The sequence below is a fragment of the Ischnura elegans genome, chromosome 3 (assembly GCF_921293095.1).
Source record: "Ischnura elegans chromosome 3, ioIscEleg1.1, whole genome shotgun sequence".
NCBI classification, from domain to species: Eukaryota; Metazoa; Arthropoda; class Insecta; order Odonata; family Coenagrionidae; genus Ischnura; species Ischnura elegans.
Genome location: NC_060248.1, coordinates 9,737,978 through 9,758,070, shown reverse-complemented (window position 1 = coordinate 9,758,070; position 20,093 = coordinate 9,737,978). Strand labels below are relative to the sequence as shown.

Below are 20,093 nucleotides of genomic sequence, written 5' to 3'. Positions count from 1 at the left end.
TTTTAGTTCCACCTTATAAAAATCTACGAGTAGCCTAAAATTTGTCAACATATTCCGTACAGCTGGACATTGAACGCTACTCATATTAGTAGTTTGGTCTATCACTCCAGTGACCCCTGTAGCTGCAAAGGAGGGAGTGAGATTAAATTACTTAAGACAGAGCGACCCTTTTCAGAAAGGTTGAAGGTAGACGAACAGTAGTCCATGTGATGATGTCAGATGTCGATTTGATTTGATTTATTTCTTTTACCTGGCCCAGATAAGGCCACAATCCGGCCATACGCGAGGGCCTATGAATCGGGACCAGAAATTTGTTTCCTCCATGTTCGTGTGGATATCGCTGAGCAGAGCCATGCTGATGTGGATGAAATATGGAATCAAATTTTCCACCCGGTTCACAGCACTCGATGGTCTGACGGAAACTATATATTAAGAGAGATATTTTGATGAACGGATTAGCATGGGAATTCGTTTCCTCCCGAGCAATAAAGGACTTAAACAAATGCTTAGCGCAACTTGGTTAGAGCATTTCCTTTTCATTTCTTAGCGGCCAGTATCTTAACCTCCCACCACTCGTCTATTGAGGTTGCTTGCGAGACAGTAAGTAGATGCATAAAGCTCTACCTAGTATTTTCTTCCTGAAAGCATGGAGCAGAACCAAATAAGAATCGAAGGTGCATTCAAAGGAGACCACTGAAGGCAGATTTCATGAAAGGAAGCAAGGGCGAAGCAAGGTCCTCATATCTCCACCGTGCAAATTCAGTCCACAGGCTTATCAGCAGCAAGCGAGAGAGAATAAGAAGAGGATGGAAAAGATTAATAAAACGATGAAGTTGGAAACATAGAATGTAAGGGAAATTATGAGGGTGGAGAGGCTGTCCAAAACCAAACAACAGAAGGGAAAAGAGACTGCAGGTATTTGTCTCTTCACGCGATGGAGAATGAAGACTTCAGAGTGAAAGGTGAGGGAAGATATGTAATTCTGGAGACGAATATCAAATTGTGGCATTAAATTAGATACTAGGTGGGTGGGTAGCAGGCATACGTCAAAGATAGGTATCTGGTGGTAACAACTAAGACACATTCAGCAAACTCTATAGAGTTACTGGCATACAGGCCGGCTAGCAACCAAAGGGAAAACTAAGTATGTGCGTAACTCGAGGAAATAATTGAGGAAACCTTGAGTGGGATAAATCTGAGTCAGAGAGGAGACTAAAACACACGCAACGAAGGAAGGAATAGATGGAAATAGAATTGGGGATAATGGATTATATACATGAAAATACTAAGGAAAGAAATTGAAGAAGATTAATTTTAGAAAAAAGCTACTATAGCTTACATTTATTTGAGAAATCATTTCAATAATATCAGAAAGGGACCAGGGAAGACCTGGGGGATTTCGGATAGGCCAAATGTTAGTAAGCTAAATGCTTAGGAACACTTTGAATGACTAAAGCAGATCCCCAGAAGGCCATTGGATTTGCACCTCCACCTAATGATCAATGATACGTATTTTTATGATCAAAAGGTTACTGAAGTCAGATAGAAGGTTCAAGAGCTCTCAGGACTAAGATAATAAAAAACAAGAAAACAAAAAAAATTGTAAATATGTTACGGATGGAGAGACGGAGACATGAGGACTGTTGAGGAACAGTATGGGATGATTGAACACATAATCGGTCCTATGGCGGGGGGGGCACGGAGGCACGTGCCCCACTCCCAGACCCTTAATAATATGCAAGATTTATAATACCCATTATCATTGCGTTCGTTTAGTATGACGAGATATCCTTGTGCCCCCACAGATCAAAATCCTGGATACGGCCTTGCTTGTGCCCCCCCTCAGAAAGAAATGCTGGATCCGCCCCTGATTTACCAGGTAAAATTAGAGAAAAGCCGACAAATGAAATTAATAGGAGGAAAGCAGACGCAAAGGTTATGGATCACGGAAAAAAATCATTTAGAAAATGGAGTGAATGGGCACGTGGAAGAATGACGATAGAAAGGATAGTGTAAAATTAAAATGGAAATAAACTATGGATTAGGGCGGAAAAGGAAGAAGGCAAGAGAGATTTGGTGGAAAAGATTGAGTACGGAAATGAGATGTTCAAGAGAAAAGTCGAGATGAGGTCGTTTCCGAGTGCCAAAAAGGGGCAAGTAATAATAAAAATTTGGGCTGAGGACGTAAGGATGGTAATTTAGTAAGATGGTAACTAAGATGAGATGATAAAGATGGTAATTAAGGATGGACGTAAGAATGGTAACAGATCAATACAAGGTTCAAAGTAGATGGAAGGGTTGGCAGCTAAAAATCAGGGTAAGGATGACGGAGTAGTGGCACTAGGATCAGGACTGGGTGAAAAAGGGTTCAGAGCAGGAATACGGAATATGTGAAGGATCTGATGACAGCAGGGAGACAATTGAAAGATTGAAGTTTGAGACATAAAATACAACGGATGGGGATGTTCTCAGATCAGAATTTTTCGAAATAAATAGATAGATATAGGACATAAAAGTCACGAAAATCAGTGGGCGAGGGTAAATTAGTCTTCTGAAGAATTTTGCGAAAGTCAAGAGGATGTTATTTACGCTCGTCCACAGGAAATATGAAGTGTGTGGAATGAAGATTATTTAATGGCAGTTTAATTACCATTTTATATATTTATTTATTGAATCATTCAAATATAGCCAAAAAGGCCTTTATATTGAATAGACAACTTGAAATCTGCAGCTTTAACAAATATAAACTATAAAAAAGATATTTTAAAAAATGATTCAGAAGATGGCTCTTCAGAGAATAAAAGAGCTTACAAACAAGAGACGTATAGGTCAATAAGCCAAACAGAATAAGCGGAGCGAAGGATTATTATGAAAAGAAATGGGAAGAACGCAAGCGATTTCTTGGGCGATTATCAGTTAGGTTTGAAGAAAGGAAAGTCTAATCGTGATTAAATAGCATTAATACATAGGATAAAAACATCACTATTTGACTTTAAGAATAAAGAATTCCACGCATACTGACACGCATCTGACAATTTCCCACACATTCCATGACTTTCCAGATACTTTGAATTACGATGACTTTTCTGAATTTGCACGACTTCCAGAGGAGATACCGATCTGCCCAAGCGAACCTATATTAACGGGTATAATACTATTAACTACAATGATAGAAGGTAAACCTAATCGCAAATAATATAATCCTTCACGATCAAGTGCGGGAGATGGTTCCCGAAGAGGAAATTAGCCCATTGGGTGAGAAACGAAGGGGCATTACGAATAGTGATTACTGGGATACATATTTAATTAAGAATTGTAAATAGTTTTTGTCCCAGCCAAGAAATACATGTTATCACTCGCCATAAAGTATCCTTGAATCTGTCCGAAGACGGGAAAACTAAATTTCAATTAAAGTAATGCGGGAAATTATCTCCAAAACCAGTTTTCCGATTTTCTCATGCCATCATCGCCAGGGAAGACAACAGTTCTAAATCCCGCCCACGGATAGACTCACAGACATCTCCACCTTTTGACCTTAGACAATCTGAAAACCCGGTTTCGGGGATATTTTTCCTCCAATCTTCAAGCGCCATTTGGATACAAAATAAATACGGAAATGCTCCAAAAGTCGCAACGTATTTCAGTTGTCCGTTTATCACCGACCCAAGTTTACTGCCTTAGTTTGAAGGATGGATCAAGTGATCACATATACCAAACAGCCTGAAAAAGAGGTTTTATCACTAGCTGATGTTGTTTAGCTACAGATCCCAGCCGGATGGCTGTCTCCTGGTTGTTTCTGGAGATAATTGATTCATATATTGCGTGTTACATTCACTTTTTATGGATAATGGTAGTCATGACATTGCATTTTAGTTGGGATTAATTGGGGTTGAGGATGTGGAAAGGGTTTCGGGCACATTTATGAGTTCTCTGTTTCAGTTTTTCAGGAAACTAATAGTCCCAAAGGTTTTCTAATAATTTATTATTGGATTTTGAAAATGACTTAGTGAATTTTACTAGTGTTCTTTTTATAGCTGTAAGGATAGGCGTGAGTTTTAAATCCTTTCTCATATTGCGATTGCTAAATGGAGCCACCAATGGAGCTCCTATAATTTTTATGATGAGTTTGTTCTCGCGATTCTGTATCCTATTTTAATGAGTTGCGGCGGCATGCAGCCACTCAAGGTATAAGAGAAGAAGCGTTTACTGTAGATAAGAGGAAAAGCAGTTTTGTGTTCAGAGAAAGCGGCGATATAGGTTTGAGTCGTGGGTGGAGAGCGGCGCTTAATACCTCAGCTTTTCCCATGACAGTTTTCATGTGAGTAACCCAATTGAGGTCACTGAGACAAGTGATGACCGAATAGCGCTATTAATACCTCCAGGAGGCCCTCTTCAACGACAGAATAATTTTTTCCCCTAAAACTTGTGACTTCAATTTTTCACAATATGAATTACGGAAAACGAGCTAAATTTTAGGAAATTCTGAAGATTATACTTAACAGTTAAGCATTGCCTACACGAGCGCAACCAATTCATGGTATCCAAATTTCTACCACATAAACGACATTTAGAATTTAAAAACTTATCATTTGGCAAATGAAAAGAATGAGCTGGTTTTCTTCCACAGATTTAATTTCTTGGTGTAAAATTTATCCACGCATTGAGGGTATCGTCAGGTACAACAATTTTATTGCCCACACCTATTAAAGTGCTGACATATTTCTTATATTACGTATGATGCTAACTGTTCATGTACTCAAAAACACACAGCCTCAAGCATTAACGACTTAAGGTGCAACATCAATAACTAATATAAATGTTGTTAGACGACCTGTCTCGTCAAAATTTTCTGGAAAATGTTTTAAAAGTCTACTCTAAGAATTATGAAAATTTCAGGATGCTATTCGGTATGAAAATAGTAATAAGCAATAAAATATACTAAATAAGATTAGCTAAGAGGGAGGGATGCAACGGAAAAACGAACGCAAGGCCTCTCTGAAAGGAAAATGGCAACACAGCACTGGCAACACAGCACAGGCAACCTGCGGAAAGCTCATTTGGACTGGATGCCGGAGTTTGGAAGAACGCTGTTCTAAAATGAGATGATCTATGATTTGCAGCAGAATAATGAGAAAATAAGATTGGAGTAGGGAGACAGGCGGTCAAGATTACAGTTGGTTGGAAGATAAAGAATATGAGGGGGATGGTATCAAATCGAATGAAGAAGCACTCGATGTTGCTTGCAAGGAAAGAATACTTTCGAATGAAATAAAATAATTTTAAGGCAAATTGACGATGGAGCATTAAATAGTGTGATATTCCCGCAGCTCATGTTATCGGACAAGTACCGATTATGTGAGGAGGTAGGAGGGAGAAAAGACTTCATTGGTGGGAGGAGAGGCATGATATTTCCTTACATAAAGAATACGAGTAAAAGCATACTTAATGTACCTGATTTTGGTAAAGCATAAGTAGCGAGATAGCTCTGCTGCTAAGGAATTCAGGTGAGAAAAGAACAGGGGAAAATACTGACTGAAAAAAACATTCTGCGGATATCTATGGGTCCTACATAGGCTGAAGAGCACGGGAGTTCATGGTAGAGAAATCAGAGGTTTAGAACTGAACCCAAGAATGTCGAGGAAGCTAGAGATCACACGAATCACGTGGCTGAGTATATTCTGAGGAGAAAGGTGGGATGTCTGTTGAAGAAGTCATTACGTGAGGATCTTGAGGGAGGGAGGGAGATGCATTTGGCGAGATGGAAGCACAGAGAGTGGAGAGACAGATTAAGAAAGAGAGAGAGAGGCGATCGATCCCAAAGGAGGACTGAGTCTGTCGAGACGTAGAGGCAGCCTCTGTGGGAAAGAAGGTCCTAGTTAAAGAGTATATGTAAGGGCATTAAGGTAAAGCATAACGGATGAGACAATTTAGCTGTTAAATGAACCTTCTGTTAACTACTGCATTAATCATTTAAAGCTAAATTTTAGCATTCACTGACCATTAATTTTAACATATACGTTTACCTAGAATTCCATAAAGGGACTTAGACGCAGACTATTCAGAGTAGATTAATTATTCTATTACCAACGGAAGGCATTGGGTGGATTGGATAAATATGTTCAGATCGATTTTGACGAGTGCACTTTGTGGAAATTCGTTGTAACGAGATAGAAACAACTGTAGTGATTTTCCACACTATTTTTAATAATAAATGGTGTGGAAAATTACAAGACCCGGTTCTCACTCATTACTGAGTAGAAGGTCTAGAGGGATCGTATGTTAATATGACTCTATATACCATCCGGCAACCTTCCTTTAACAGGCGTATGGCAGGCAGGCCACCATAAAAGAGAATCGTAAGACATTAAGATACGCGATGAGAGAGAGAATTGAAAGTCCTTTAGCACTTATTATAGCCTCATGGTTCCAGCTATAGCGACTTTCTAAATATACCTGCTCGGTAATTTTTTTACCTTCTATTTATCGTTTCTACCGGTAAAATTGGAAAATATTGCTGTTGTTACATGCTCTTCTTCTCGTCATTCTGAAAGATATCTGATCTTTATTACCGCAGCAATCTGAGCTTAGCACGTTGTTTCCGAGTCCATCAACAACTCAAAGAGGCAATCTCGAGCAGCCAATCAAAAGCTAGAGATACTGTAACAGCCAATCAGGAGCAACTTGACCGACGGCTAAGATATAAAGGCGGAAAAGATGTTTTATCGTTACTTCAGTGATCTGAAGAAGCCGAGCGCAACGCCGGCGAAACTGTCGTCCGGAATATAGATGGACCTATGCGATGCAAAGACCGGAAGATGTACGTCTTCATGAAGGGACATACAACCTCTGAGAATTAAGGTGATGAAATAGAAGCTGATTCTCCAGGGGTATCCGTCGAGCCACGAGCACAACCACCCGTGGGTGCATGAAATAATCTCGCTCTCCATCATTCCTGTGCACTGTTAACTTTCCGCGGATTGGAAATCGAAACGCCAACACAGTATGAATCATCACAAGGCCAGTAATCTGGTTCACAATAGTACCAAGTCGATTCAAATGTGTTTGGGACTTTATTTACAGCAGATAGAGACAGACCCATCAATGTATGCGGAAATATTTGAAGAAGGTCCACCCTCTCTAAGGAGGACAGAATAGGAATAGGGCTCTTTTAATCTCCTTGTCCTATTTTCCGAGGTTCTGCGGAGAGACCGTGGCTATCAGGAGACAGGTTAGTGAAATTTACGATCACTGAATTATTTCACTAGTAATAACGAGTCAATTCAAGTGAGACTACCAGACCGCGCAGAAGTATTTTGGAAAACATTCCTAGCACGAACCAATACTGCCGTTCACTTAAACTGGAAAGGGCAATTCATTGAAAGAATTACGCGCTCGGAAGGAAAAAATGCGTTGCGACGAAAAAGTCTTCATTTAGCCCTTATCTAATAAGTGTAGGAATATTAAAAAAAGCGTGGGAGTTGCAGCCCGTTCATCATGAGCAGGTGACTTGATGAGAGCTCAGTTTCATTCTCTCGTTTGGGAAAGGAGATTGGGGGAAGGAAATGCCCGTAAGAGTTCAAACAACAACGGACCAAGAGAGAAAAGAAAGTGGGTGAGAGGCGATGGCAACCTCTGCTGGAGTATGTGACATCATCAACTTACTTGCGAAAGGGTTAAAGCCGACGATATTATGACGCGAGCAGCGCGATGGATAGGCGACGGATTGAAAATAGAAAATAAGGGTCTCTTTATTTTTCAAACTCCCCCACAATGGAACTTTTTAAAGTGTGAAAGAGTCCACCATCACTTTCATGATAGAATTTTTTCGGGCCATTCAGATGAAGAGCTGAGGAGAGCAGATAAGACAATAACAATAATAATATGATTTATTGTTCTTGCAGATTGCCCATTAATAACATATCATGGTTATAACATACAAAAGAGCTCATAAGATAACATAAGATGGAAGGGTAGAAAGTACAAGCACGATTATTCTGCCCTCACACCTCCGTTACCCGCAGCCGAGGGGATCACGATCAAGTTGCTGGACCTCGAAAAAGTCTTCCACGGAACGAACCTCACGGAGCTGAAAATCCCGAAACTTTATCAAGCCCATTTGCATGTGTCTAGGAAAGGTACGAGCTGATCTAGGACGGAATCGGTGGCCTTCCCTCTCAACCCATTTTAAGTCAGGGGAGGAGTGGGCGGGGTTAGTGGCGCCGCGGCGCGGACGACGGCCACACTGAGGCAGGGAGGGACGCCACCGCCACCCCCTCGTGCGGCTTCCCTTGCAACTAGAGAATAGGGGGCGCCAAACCTTCTGGGGCGCCATGCGCCGGCGCGCGGCTGATTCACAGACGCCTCCTCGTCTCTACACGCGTCAGAATACGACGACGGCTGAGCCGAACGACGGTCTAGATGGCATTGTCCCCCGAAAGACATTCCTCACTCCTCTGCGGAATCGTCCTAACTGTTATAAATTGCTTATTTTTTCACCTTCCAAATGACGAATGGACAAATCTGCTCTTCCTATGCTCTACTTTATTTCGTTATTGTTAATATGCCGAGCTTTGATGGCTAAGATTAAGATTAAGAAATTTTCGGCTTCATTCGCAGTTTTCTGAGTTTCTATGCCACCATTAGGAAGGAAAATGGGACGTATCACACCACGAGATGTCTTTGCATTCCAACCGCTTTCTTTTTCCTATTCATGCATTTCAAATTTTCACGAGTAATTAATTATCCAGAAATGTTTCAATAATTCTTTCTCCCTGTTGAAAAATAATTGCAATGCAAAGCATTATATTTTTAAGTTATTTTACTTTTAAATTCGCTTCAGTCATCATGATTCTTTCTGAATGCACTGCCTATGATTGGGTGAACTAAATTCACGCTTGGATTCATCTACGTAAGCTATATACAGGCGAAGAGGATGACGGGTCAGTTCACCAGCCTATCACAAGAAGATAAGTCAAACAACCCCTGAAGACTGATCATCTTTTCGAGAAGCGTAGTAGGAACGAAAATAAAACATCAACGTCAACTTCTTTTGCCATCCTAAGTGACCGTAGGATTATGAGAAGGAGCACCGTCACATTATCGTCGTATTTAATCTTCACAAAATGACAGCCGAGTGAGAATATCCTAGGGCATCTAATTGTCTTTCCATGCCTTCCACGGATTGAAATCAGATGAAGCTGAACAGGCATTTCGTTCTCGGTAATGATGACATAGTTCGTGTACGAAACGTCGGCATGAAGCTTCGCACCCAGCTGCTCATCAATCGCATGCAAAGCATTATAGATATAACTACCATTTCCACGACTAGCGTTCCAATGTAACAGCAAATCCGAAAAGTTCATCCTGATTCAGAATCGAAGCAGCCTCCCGTTTTCACTACGAAATGTAGCCATGCTTCTAGCAAACAGCGTAGACGAACTGAAAAAGGGACATAGGCAACTAATAAACTCTTTACAAGTTTACTCTGGACCAGGGTATCCATGGTGACCGAGTTTTCATCTGAATACTTGTCGAGTGCAGAGTAATGAGCGAGCCAATTGCATTCCGAGAGAGTTCCTTTCAAAGCACCGTGCAGGGGGTGAAAACACCACAGATTTAAAAAAAAACTTCCCTTGACCGGGATTGATGATTTTCTCCTGGGAGAATATTTTTCCATCTGGATTTTACCACTATGTGGAATTTTGGCTCTTGATGTGAATTCGCGGTCGACTGCATAGAATCACGCCGCTGATTAGTCTGTGAATTCTTTCTTCAATTACACAGCAATAAATTCAGACATTCGAGAGCGATTTTGCATTCCTTCCAGCAGGGAGCTCATTCAAGTCCAATCTGTCGGAGGTGTGCAACGCGCATGCCAAGCCATGCACTACACCCTTCCTCTAATCCCATTTATTGCTTTTCTCGAGATAACCACCAGACATACTCTCCTAAACTTATTCCTTCCTTCCTACGGCTTCTCCCCGGGAGCACTCTCTGTTGCAGACATTTGCATAACGCTCAACTAACGCAGCCAATCGCTTCCTCTTTGCATGAACATCCTCTGGCCTACTTCTGCATTTCTACCAGCAATCACCGTAAACGTTACATTCCCATGCGGCACACAGGCTACCAACGCAGCTCCTACCGCCGATCTTTATCCCTTCAGCTGCAGCATTCAAATCGCAACTGTGCGATTGAAATGCTCGAAGAAGGCTAGAGGAGGGCAGAGCAGGAGGAAGACCTTCATAATCCTCTTCCAACCCTTTTAGAGAGGGTTCTTGAGGGTTACATGGCGCATTTGTGAAAGGAAATATTTTAGGAGGTGTCGATCTATGAAACAAGTATTATACTTCCTTATTCCCTCAATAAAGGACTGTTCCAAACAAGAGAGGACTCCCGAATAATTTAAGAACTTTTATAAATGACATTTGGAAATTCGTTTGAGCATTTATTTTTGAAGGGCTAGTGCCTATTTTTTAACGGCGATGATAAGTGGCACATGCAACGAGACGGAGGGAACGGTATGGGAAAGAAGAGAGCTGTCCCTCTCAGGGAGGTATGGGCACGCCACATGATGATAGCAAGGGTTTGGGAATGAAAGCAAGAAAGGAAGGTCGAATTTGGTATGAATCACAATTAACGTAATAAATGACATGCAATAGATTACGCTCACTAGGCTTATACTGCTTGAGCAGTTGAGAATAGATTTCTTTAAGGAGAAGATCATATTAGAACCAAACCATATTTCCAAGTCCGACAGCAACTATAAATAAAGACAGATATTTGACCAAACGGATAGTTGTGGGAATTTGTTTTTCCACCGAACAGTGAAGGACTTAATAAATTCTATGCGTAATTTCGTTAGAGTATTTTCTTTAACGGCTGAAGTCCTAACACCTACCGCCACACGCCCATTTAGGTGGGTTGCGGGGCAGTAAGTAAATGTGATTTCTCCGCAACTGAAGGGTTATACCACCAGGAAATCCTATGAATGGCAATTACGATTGGGGTCAGAAATATTTTATCCTTGTATCTACTAAAAAAAAAACATTTGTGGAAAGTGGGACGGTGCATAAGAACAGCGAAGAGCGAGTGATAGTGTTTCAAAGTTATAGCAGTGAATAGGTGGGGAATCTAGTGGACCTGTCCACCAAACTAGGACAGCCATAGTGATTTCGATCGTCTTCCAGTGCTCTCCATTGTGGATAGCACTGTGGTGAGCCATCCCTCACGTTTAAAAACCAATTTCTGCTCTAAATCACAGAGTGAATGATTCTTCCGACGTACGATAGGAGTATTTCGGAATAAAACAATATTGAAAGTCGGTCAAAAACGCAAAATTAAGAGCGATGCATTGTGAACATATGATTTTATAGGAATTATTTTTTCCCGCTAAAATAACAAGCATTTACAAAGCTAGGCTAAAACGCTACAAACATATAAATCGTTCAAATGAACTAAATTTTTTTCAAGCGTCAACTATAATCATATAATCCACATAGTAAATTCGAATCTGCCACCTCGTAGACATTTTCAGTGTAGGACTCACCCCAGTTGGTTTTTTTTTTTAAATCGTACGTGGAATTCGTCGGGAACATTCATTTTATTTAACTCACAATTCAAACGACAATTATTTTCAAATTGATTGCTAGTAACCCAACATGTCCGTTAAAGCTACTCGCGCAGACTGTAGGTGAACCCTTTCGTGTACCTGAATTTCATCCTCCCCGCTTACCACAACGAATAATGGAATAGATTGAAGGGAAAGCTGTCTCCAGCGGCCATCGCTGGATAACACATTGAATGTTGAGGCAGATATAATTGGAAAGTTAATGGAATTTGATGAAAGACTTATGGCTTACACGGTGCAAAACTCTGGTAAGTTCCACTCGGGTTTTCCGCCGAGTCAGAGTCTCGATGCAGGCCGATGTTTCCGAGGAAAACTCTTCCAACATACTAATGGATGAGGTAATGGAGAATAATACTTCATTTCTGAGAATGCTAGAATATTAATCCAACGAAACGTCAGCCAACCTGGGGCCTCTTACCCGGTGTACAATCCAACAGAAATTTACCGAGCAGAAAAATTGGAATAGGCCACGACGGAAATGTATGTTTTTCTCTGCATGGCGAACAGTTACGCTGATATAAAGGCGTGCGTTTCATGAGGTTACAGGGCTAAACGCGGCCAATAAAGAGGCAAAGACTGAACATGAGGAGAACCATCCTTCGGGAATAACCAGTCGGAAGAAAACCAGTGGCATAAGAGACAGCGCTGGGAGAAAGTCGACATGTTCGATTATTGTGCAGCCTCGCCTTCATCCGTTTCGCTCGCGGCAGCGCCCCCTGGCGAGATTTTCCCTCGCTTGCGTGGTCGATACCGCGGCTTTCTTTTTTTTTATCTCTCCACCAAACCCTCGACATAAACGGCTAACGCTTTCTCCCTTTTCGTCTTCTCGGCTCACTCTCCGTCGTCAAAAGGATCATCCGAGAGTGTGTTCCCCCTTTCTCGTGAGGTGATCGGGAATCGAACTGGAGACGGATGAGGGCGAAGAATACGTGTGGCCCCGCGACGAGAGGAGGAGAGACCAACTTTCGCCATTGATTCTCTTTCCCCGAGAGGGCGGTGTGCAGCGGGCGGGGGAGAAGGGGAGAGGGGAGGCGGGGAGGGGGAAGAACACTGGAAATGGGGTCGAGGACTACATGAAAGATCTTAGGCTTTCCCGGCGGAGGGGGGGGGGGGCTTGGGTGAATTCTTCTCGGGTTTTACAACGGGTCAGAATCTACATAAAAGCCACCGAGGTTTCGCTGGAATACTTTCCCAAGATCCGATTCAGGGATAGAAACCGTGTTTAGAGTGAGCATGATATTAAAACAGTTAGGCCTCATATTGGCCCCGACTGACTGGTTTCGTCTAAGCCAATAAGTGCTGCTTTTTGCATCTTATTTGGTTCTTAGTGTGGGTTTGACCCTGGTCACTATTGATGCGGCACGCGGATCTCGTTCGCCTGCTCGGAGCGGAACAGAATAAAACTTCCCTTTACGTCGATGTCCTCCTCTCAGGGTATACGATGATTTCCTCTGGAGGTGCGCACTACTACCGACGATTTAACCGGTTGACAAGGTCGGAACTGGCGGGAGGCATTTGTAGGATCCCAACGAAGCATAGACCAACACGGAGAGAGTGGCCAGGCGCGCGTAATCCGAGGGGACTGTGTCCGGAATGGAGCCACTCATGCACAGACGCACTCGGCGGCCTCAAATCGAACATCCACCCGCACTCGGGCGGTCCTCGCACAATATCTCAAGGGGGTGGAAGGAAGAGAAATCCTCCGATAAGATGAGTATACAAGTTGGGAGGAGGGAAAAACCAGCAGCTCACAGAAGTAGTATCCAACACCCTCACCTAACACGGTCACGTTTCGTACAGGGGACGGCAGGCGGCGCCTGGTTCTCGGAGAGACGGTTGCGGGAAACGCAATTTCATCTCGCATCACTTGTTCGTCGCCTGTAGGGATTTCCCATCAGCCTCTAGCCATTGTGGAGTCTCCTCGGACAGGGTACGAGTTGGGCGCTGGAAAGAAGGGGTCGTTTGCGGGGGGATACGATAGTAATGCCTCGGTGAGAGGAGGGAAGGGGGAAATGGTGGCAGTCAGTCACCTGCTCCCGCCGTCCCGGGTGCCCTTGGATGCGCGCCGCGCCGCCCGTCAGATGCCGCTCCTCCTCCACCGCCGCCGCGCCGCCACTCCGCCGCTCCTAGCCCCCTCGTCACACTTCCCGCTGGCACTGCACGCACACATCACACGCAATCAGGGCGATTTGGGGGGCGGCGGGCCGCTCCATCCGCGCCTCCGCCGTCGTCAACCCCACATCCCGCCGCCGCACCTCACGCCGCCTGCACCCGACACCCGTGGCACAGTCGTCCGTCGGGCAGTCCGCGCCCCTCAGCCGAGTCCATCCCACGATCGCCAACGCAGAGTGAGTGAGTGTGCCTCCCGCCCTGTGCACCGCCAACCAGCCCTCTCTCTCTCTCTCTCTTCTCTTCTCTTACACCCCCTCCCTCCCTCCCTCTGACCCTCGACGGTGGCGCCGCCACTCACCCAGGCGCCACCTAATCGATACGAGCGGACGAACCTTCCCTAAACCACCATGCTCGATACGATGGAATGACCACACCCCCTCCCCTAACGAAGACGAGAAAGTGCGCATACGGCCATCTTGGGAGAGACATCTCCAGCATTTCGCTCACTAAATTCATCATCATCGACAGCTCTACGACCCGATGTGGTCCGAATCTTCCTCTAGCATATGCCTCCATTCAGTTCTTCTTGCTTCCTCCCTTTATCTAGTAAATCTCATTGCCTTCTAATCATCCTCCACATCCTGCAGCCATCCCTTCCGCGGTCTACCTCTTCTTCTGATCAATTTCATCTTGCCATTAAGTATTATTTAGGGCATTCTGGCGTCTCCATCCTTTCTACACGGCCTAACCATGCCATTCGAAGTAACTTCACTCATATAACGACATGCATATCTTTCCCCTCCGGCGTTTCATTTATCTCCATGTTCATTCCATTTCTCCATCTCTCCCCTTCTCTAAATGGGCCTTACAATCTCCATACGATCTGTTTTTCAAATTTTCTAATGGTTTCTTCATCCTGAATTTGGAAATATCCACGTCTCAGCACCATAAATTACCCCTTATTAATTGCCTAGGAAAAATTAGGCAACTTCGAACTTTATCTCCTTTTGTTCAGTAAACTCGGATGGGATTGCAATGTGTATCACAAAATAAAAGAGACCTAGACGAGAGTTAAAGTAAACAAAAAGCACTATGCTCACTATGCTCCCATTTCGCGCATTTTCCCCATTTAAAAGTTGGGGTGTCCCGGTCTGGCTTCAGCAGATGCCGTTCGTGTGAGAGTGCAGCGACCGTCGTACCATTGTAAAGACTTCAGTGCCTCCTTCCCACGAGGACGAGGGGGAGAGCGGGTCGTGCGATGACCGAATCAAAAGAGCCGGATCGATAGTTAGGGGGGGTAAAGGGGATTCACACCTGAAGCCCCCTCACCCCTTCCCCTCCTTACCTCACCCCCCCAACCCCGTTCGCCCACCTGCCTCGTGTGTATGTGAGTGTGCGAGAGAAAAGTAGAGATTAGAGGAGTAGTTCTCTTTTGAACGAGTCGTAGGCAAGAACCGAATGACTTCATTCGCGTTCTTCCCTTTATAAGGCCGTAGTGAAGCACGAGGCTCACAGACATCGCATGCTCTGACGCAAATAGAAGGAGAGAAGTGTTTGGAAAACCTTGGATAGAAGTCGGAACAACTTAATTGGTCACATCATGAGGCACCATGACTTAATAAAAGTTATCGTTGAAGGACAGGTGGAGGGGAGGAACTGAAGAGGCAGGCCACGGATGAGAGACAAAGAGTGGGTGATAAAGGATGTAAAGCAGAAGACACATAAAGGTGTTAAAATATTAGCCGATTGTTAAAAATTGAGAGTGGAGAGCTGCGTCAAACCAATCTTAGGGTCTATGAATGTTGATGATAATAATGACGCAAAGTGCACTCATTCGCGTTGTATTGGGGATAATTAGATTTGAGTCAATTTTTTCCGGCTAGCATTCATGCAATGGTGCATTTGTAGTTGAAATGCATATTTATTACTGAGATAAAAAATTACACCCGCTTGGCATGCATACTTGTTATCCAGTGTTTGTACTCTAAATAAGCTTGAGTAAAAATCGCCCTTAATACGAACCTATTGAGTCCCTTGATTGATGATGAATGCAAGAGGAAATCAACTGAACAGAATTGACAATTACATAAAGCTCAAAAGTTGGCTCGTTAGAATAAACGGCCCTTTCAGTAAAGAAATACCTCCTTGTGAGTAACTGCTACAAATATAGACCTATAGTGGAAACTATCGGTAATTGGTAATGTTTCACCGGTAACGGATAAAATGATTCAACATTCATTCTCTGTCCTGTCCAGTTTCTATCCTTATGATTCATCAGAGATTAATCACCTGCTATAACCACCTCCCCAGTTACTCGTGAAAGTTAACCCTTATCCCATATATTTTACAAGCACGAAACAGGTAGACGGACCTTTAATCAATTAATCACCACTCTTTTTTTTCGCAGCGGAAGAGACCGTGAAGATTGAATCACATTTCATTCGCAAGGCATCTACGCTATCACGCCATGATTTCACGGCGTCCCACATTTCCGTCCAATGTCCCACATTTTGCATCACCGAGTAATGATCATCCATTGGCGACAAATTCGAATGATTCAATTCAGACCGATTTATGTCCTCGCATCACGTTTAGGCTCACCGTGATTGATTTGCTTTCCTGATTATTGCAACGGAATTCACTCGTTCAACGTCATCATTTGGTCTTCTCGAGCGATTAATTTCTGTTAGCTGGTTGAAAAGCAAACGGTTTGAGGGAACGGCTCATTGACATGAACCGATTCGAACGTATCGCGTCACCCGAGTGACTCTCAACTTGGAGTGACCGCCGATATCACGCCGTGCGTCGCGTCGTCCTGCCCATTCACTTGTTCTGGTGCGCACGGTACGCGCGTGACTGTGTGAGGTCGATTCCCATGCGACACGCGGTTCGCCCGACACGCCGCCACCGATCGCTCCCTCTTAACGGCGAATAAAAATACTAAATGGGAGATGTTCCAGTCGGAGGAAATGCAGATCAAAATTGCTGTAAACGTAAGGTGCAGCTGAGATCTTAGCCAGGGGACACAAATTTTGCAGCAGTTGTATTTTTGCTTTCCTGTAGTAGGTGGGATATATTGAAACTTACATATTAGATTGTAAATTTTCCAATTAAGACATATAATTATTTCAACATTTGTATACCTGTTTAAATTTTTTATGGATCCATTATGGCATCTTAGAAAGGTAGAACCATATAGATTGGTCGCACTCTGAGGCACAATGGATTCGTGAAGAATATCATTGAGGGAAAACTAGAGGTAAAAGCCCCACGGGGAAGGCCCAGGGTCAATACGTGGGTCAAATAAAGAAGAAAGCACAAAGAAAGAGGAAGTAAGCCAACTAGATAGGGTGGGATGGAGGAGGGCTGCGGTCAACCAATCACAGAACCATTCGCTAATTGTATGCGAGTCACGTGGCCACTCTGCAATTGAGACGCTTGATGCATTATGGTATCAATGTGGTGAATTCACCAAAATTAATTTTAATTACTTCAATTTCAGTACCTCACAGTATACCTATTCCATTTATCTGTCTCTCTCTCTCTGCTATTTTGATCTGGATATTAATATTGGTACAATTATAAGATTCTATAATGAATCCATAATAAATTTAAACAAGTATATAAATGTTGAAATAAATATATGTCTTAATTGGAAAATTTACAATCTAATACGTAAGTTTCAATTCATCCCACCAACTACAGGAAAGCAAAAATACAACTGCTGCAAAATTTGTGTACATCTGCTTATGCTTACTCAATGGGCTATATTGGGATTTCATTGTGGCAAGGTTATGTCGCGGGTTGTATAAACCCAGGAATTTAAAAAGCATAATCCATCATTGACATTTGGAAAAGTAAGGAAAATTGGACGCTTGAACAAAAACATTTCAATCTTGAAAAAATAATTTTCTATTACTTTGAATTACTTTGAATCACGTGCTGTTCAACGAATGAATTTCTCAATTTTTGCCCATCTACTATTATTTGGGGCTTCACCTTCCTAACTGGTGATGCTTAAAAAAAAAACTCATAACATTGGTCTTCTAGTGATTAATCCTCTATACTCCTGGAAAAACTTGTCTTAGGCATCCACTTGAGTCTGCAGTCTCCTCGCTGACTGGCTAATCAATGCCTGATCATCCGTGAACCTCACTGATTTAAGCATCATTCAACCCCCCCCCCCCCCAATTTTACTTCAGCTTCCAAATCATCTAACGCCTATCTTACCATCTCCTCAGCGTACACGTAAAAAAGCAACGACGATAGAGGACAGCCTTGCCTCACTCCTACCAATAGGACAGTGCTTGCCCACCCACATCCTCCGTTCACCACCCTCACTTGCACAATCCATATTAATGCAACGAATTAGTCACCTATCCTTCTAATCTACGCCTATTTTCTTGAAATATATATATTAAATTTACCCATTTCACTCTTTCAAATGCTTTTTATAAATCCATGAAGCAGGCATACCATGCTCCTGGTCATTTCTAGGTTTCTCTCTAACACAGACCTCATTATTGCAATTGCATGACAAGTAATTGCTTTTACTTCACCTTCTCCATTCTTCTCCACATCCACATCTCGAACGCCTCAAGTCTTCTCTTGCTATCCTTCCTAAGTGTCCATGTTTTCGCACTGTAAAGCGCTACAGTCCAGATCAGACTCTTTACTAGCATTTTCTTTAAACTATTATGTAACTATCCTCTCGTGCATTCCATTAAAACGCTCCTTTGCATAAACCACCTCGTCGCCATCGAATGATTGGCGATGGAGACCCTCGTTGATGACCGCCACCGCTAGAGGACTCCTTGAGGGTCGGATTTCGCTTTTCGCAGCATCCCGCGAGAGAGCTTACATAGGGAGGTGGGGAGGGAGGGGTGGCAACCTTCCCCTCCTCTCAAACACCGAGTAACAACCTGCGCACGCCTGATGTGTGTGAGGAAAGCGAATCCCGGGTCACAATAAATCCTTTCCCAACGGAAAAAGGTCTGTCGATCTTTGCTCACAATTGGAGACACCTATTTTTGCTCAATTGTCCATCGGGCCTTAGTTTACGAGATATTATAGATGGAAAGTACGACTGATATTCCAGCATTCATGCAACCGCGATTAATGAATATGTTCATTGTACTTTAAAAATTAAAAAAGAATAAAACATTCAAAATGATAAACGTCTACTAGCAAGAAAAAATAACAAAATAAAATTTAAAAATGGCTAGAAATAAAAGGTCAAAAGGAGTATAAAATTACGTGATTTATGTTTTTGTCTGTAATATAATAATCCATAAAAGGTTATAATCATTCCAAAATAAATCCTTTTGATAGCCACAAAACCTCTCAAAGTCAAACCGAATTTCCGATGTCCTTTCCACCCATAAACTCACCTAAGTTCATCACTCAGCTATAATTTTAATTTCGGGGCAACAAATAATACACTACTAACAGACATTTGGAATTATAACCCCTCGGTTCCTATAACATTATACGTACTACCTCATCGAGTTACTCTTGCATGAGTTTTTCCTATTCCTTTCCACTCGTTATAGTTTTTATATTGTCAATTGATTAATGTTTTTAGTGCTTGAAACAAAAAATCAATAAGACAAATAGTAAAAATTGATAATTTCAACAAAATAGTAATAAATCTATAAAATAAAAAGTGGCACTAATAAATTAAAAACGATAAAATAATAAGCTTTAAATAAATATTTACCTTAAACTTAATATTTATAAACAATTGTTATAAAAAATGATTCGATTCATGTTCTAAAATTCTAATTTTTAAGCTTCTGCCAACACAAGCAACACACTATTCACACAGCACAGACGAATGCGCACAAAAATTATTAAATTGCCAATAGGGTAGTTTCCTTCATCAAAGAAAACGAAATACAATGATTGCGATTCCTTACCCACCATTAGTGTATTCATAATATACAAATTATTTGGTTTTAGAAATCCCAGTTTAGACGAGTGGCAACGGTCAATTTTGACCTCATTTGAAAAAGGACAGATTGGCGCCAATGCGATTCCGCTCCATGTGACGTCACAGGGACCAAGTTTCTATACGAGTAGATAGGAGTTTTACATCGTCTGAGGTTACCAATGCATGCATGAGGCACAGAGCTCATGGAAACATGTCTTAATAATCACCTATTAAAACTGGCTAAGGTCGGAAAGTTTCCTTCGTTTGATAGGGGAATAATAATCCTTATTTAAGCCTAGCGCTACCAGCTAGCGGGGTACTCAGCTACCTGCTAGCAGCCTGCGTTATATCAGCGCTCAAAACCTCGCCCCAAGGTCACCTCACTTGCGGTAGCGAGAATCAGAACGACGTCACACGGAG

At 42.6% G+C, this 20,093-nt stretch overlaps 1 protein-coding gene across 3 annotated transcripts in view; it reads right to left on the bottom strand.

Moving 5' to 3' along the window:
- The window catches only part of LOC124155432, a 342,127-nt gene that overhangs the window by 211,710 nt on the left and 110,324 nt on the right, over positions 1 to 20,093 (bottom strand). The window contains exon 1 of one of the 3 annotated variants that reach the window (XM_046529240.1): positions 13,660 to 13,752. The exons of the other annotated variants lie outside the window; for them this stretch is intronic. The gene's annotated coding sequence lies outside the window, so the exon portion shown is untranslated. Of the gene's footprint in view, positions 1 to 13,659; positions 13,753 to 20,093 lie in introns of those variants that run through there. 3 annotated transcript variants of the gene reach the window in all.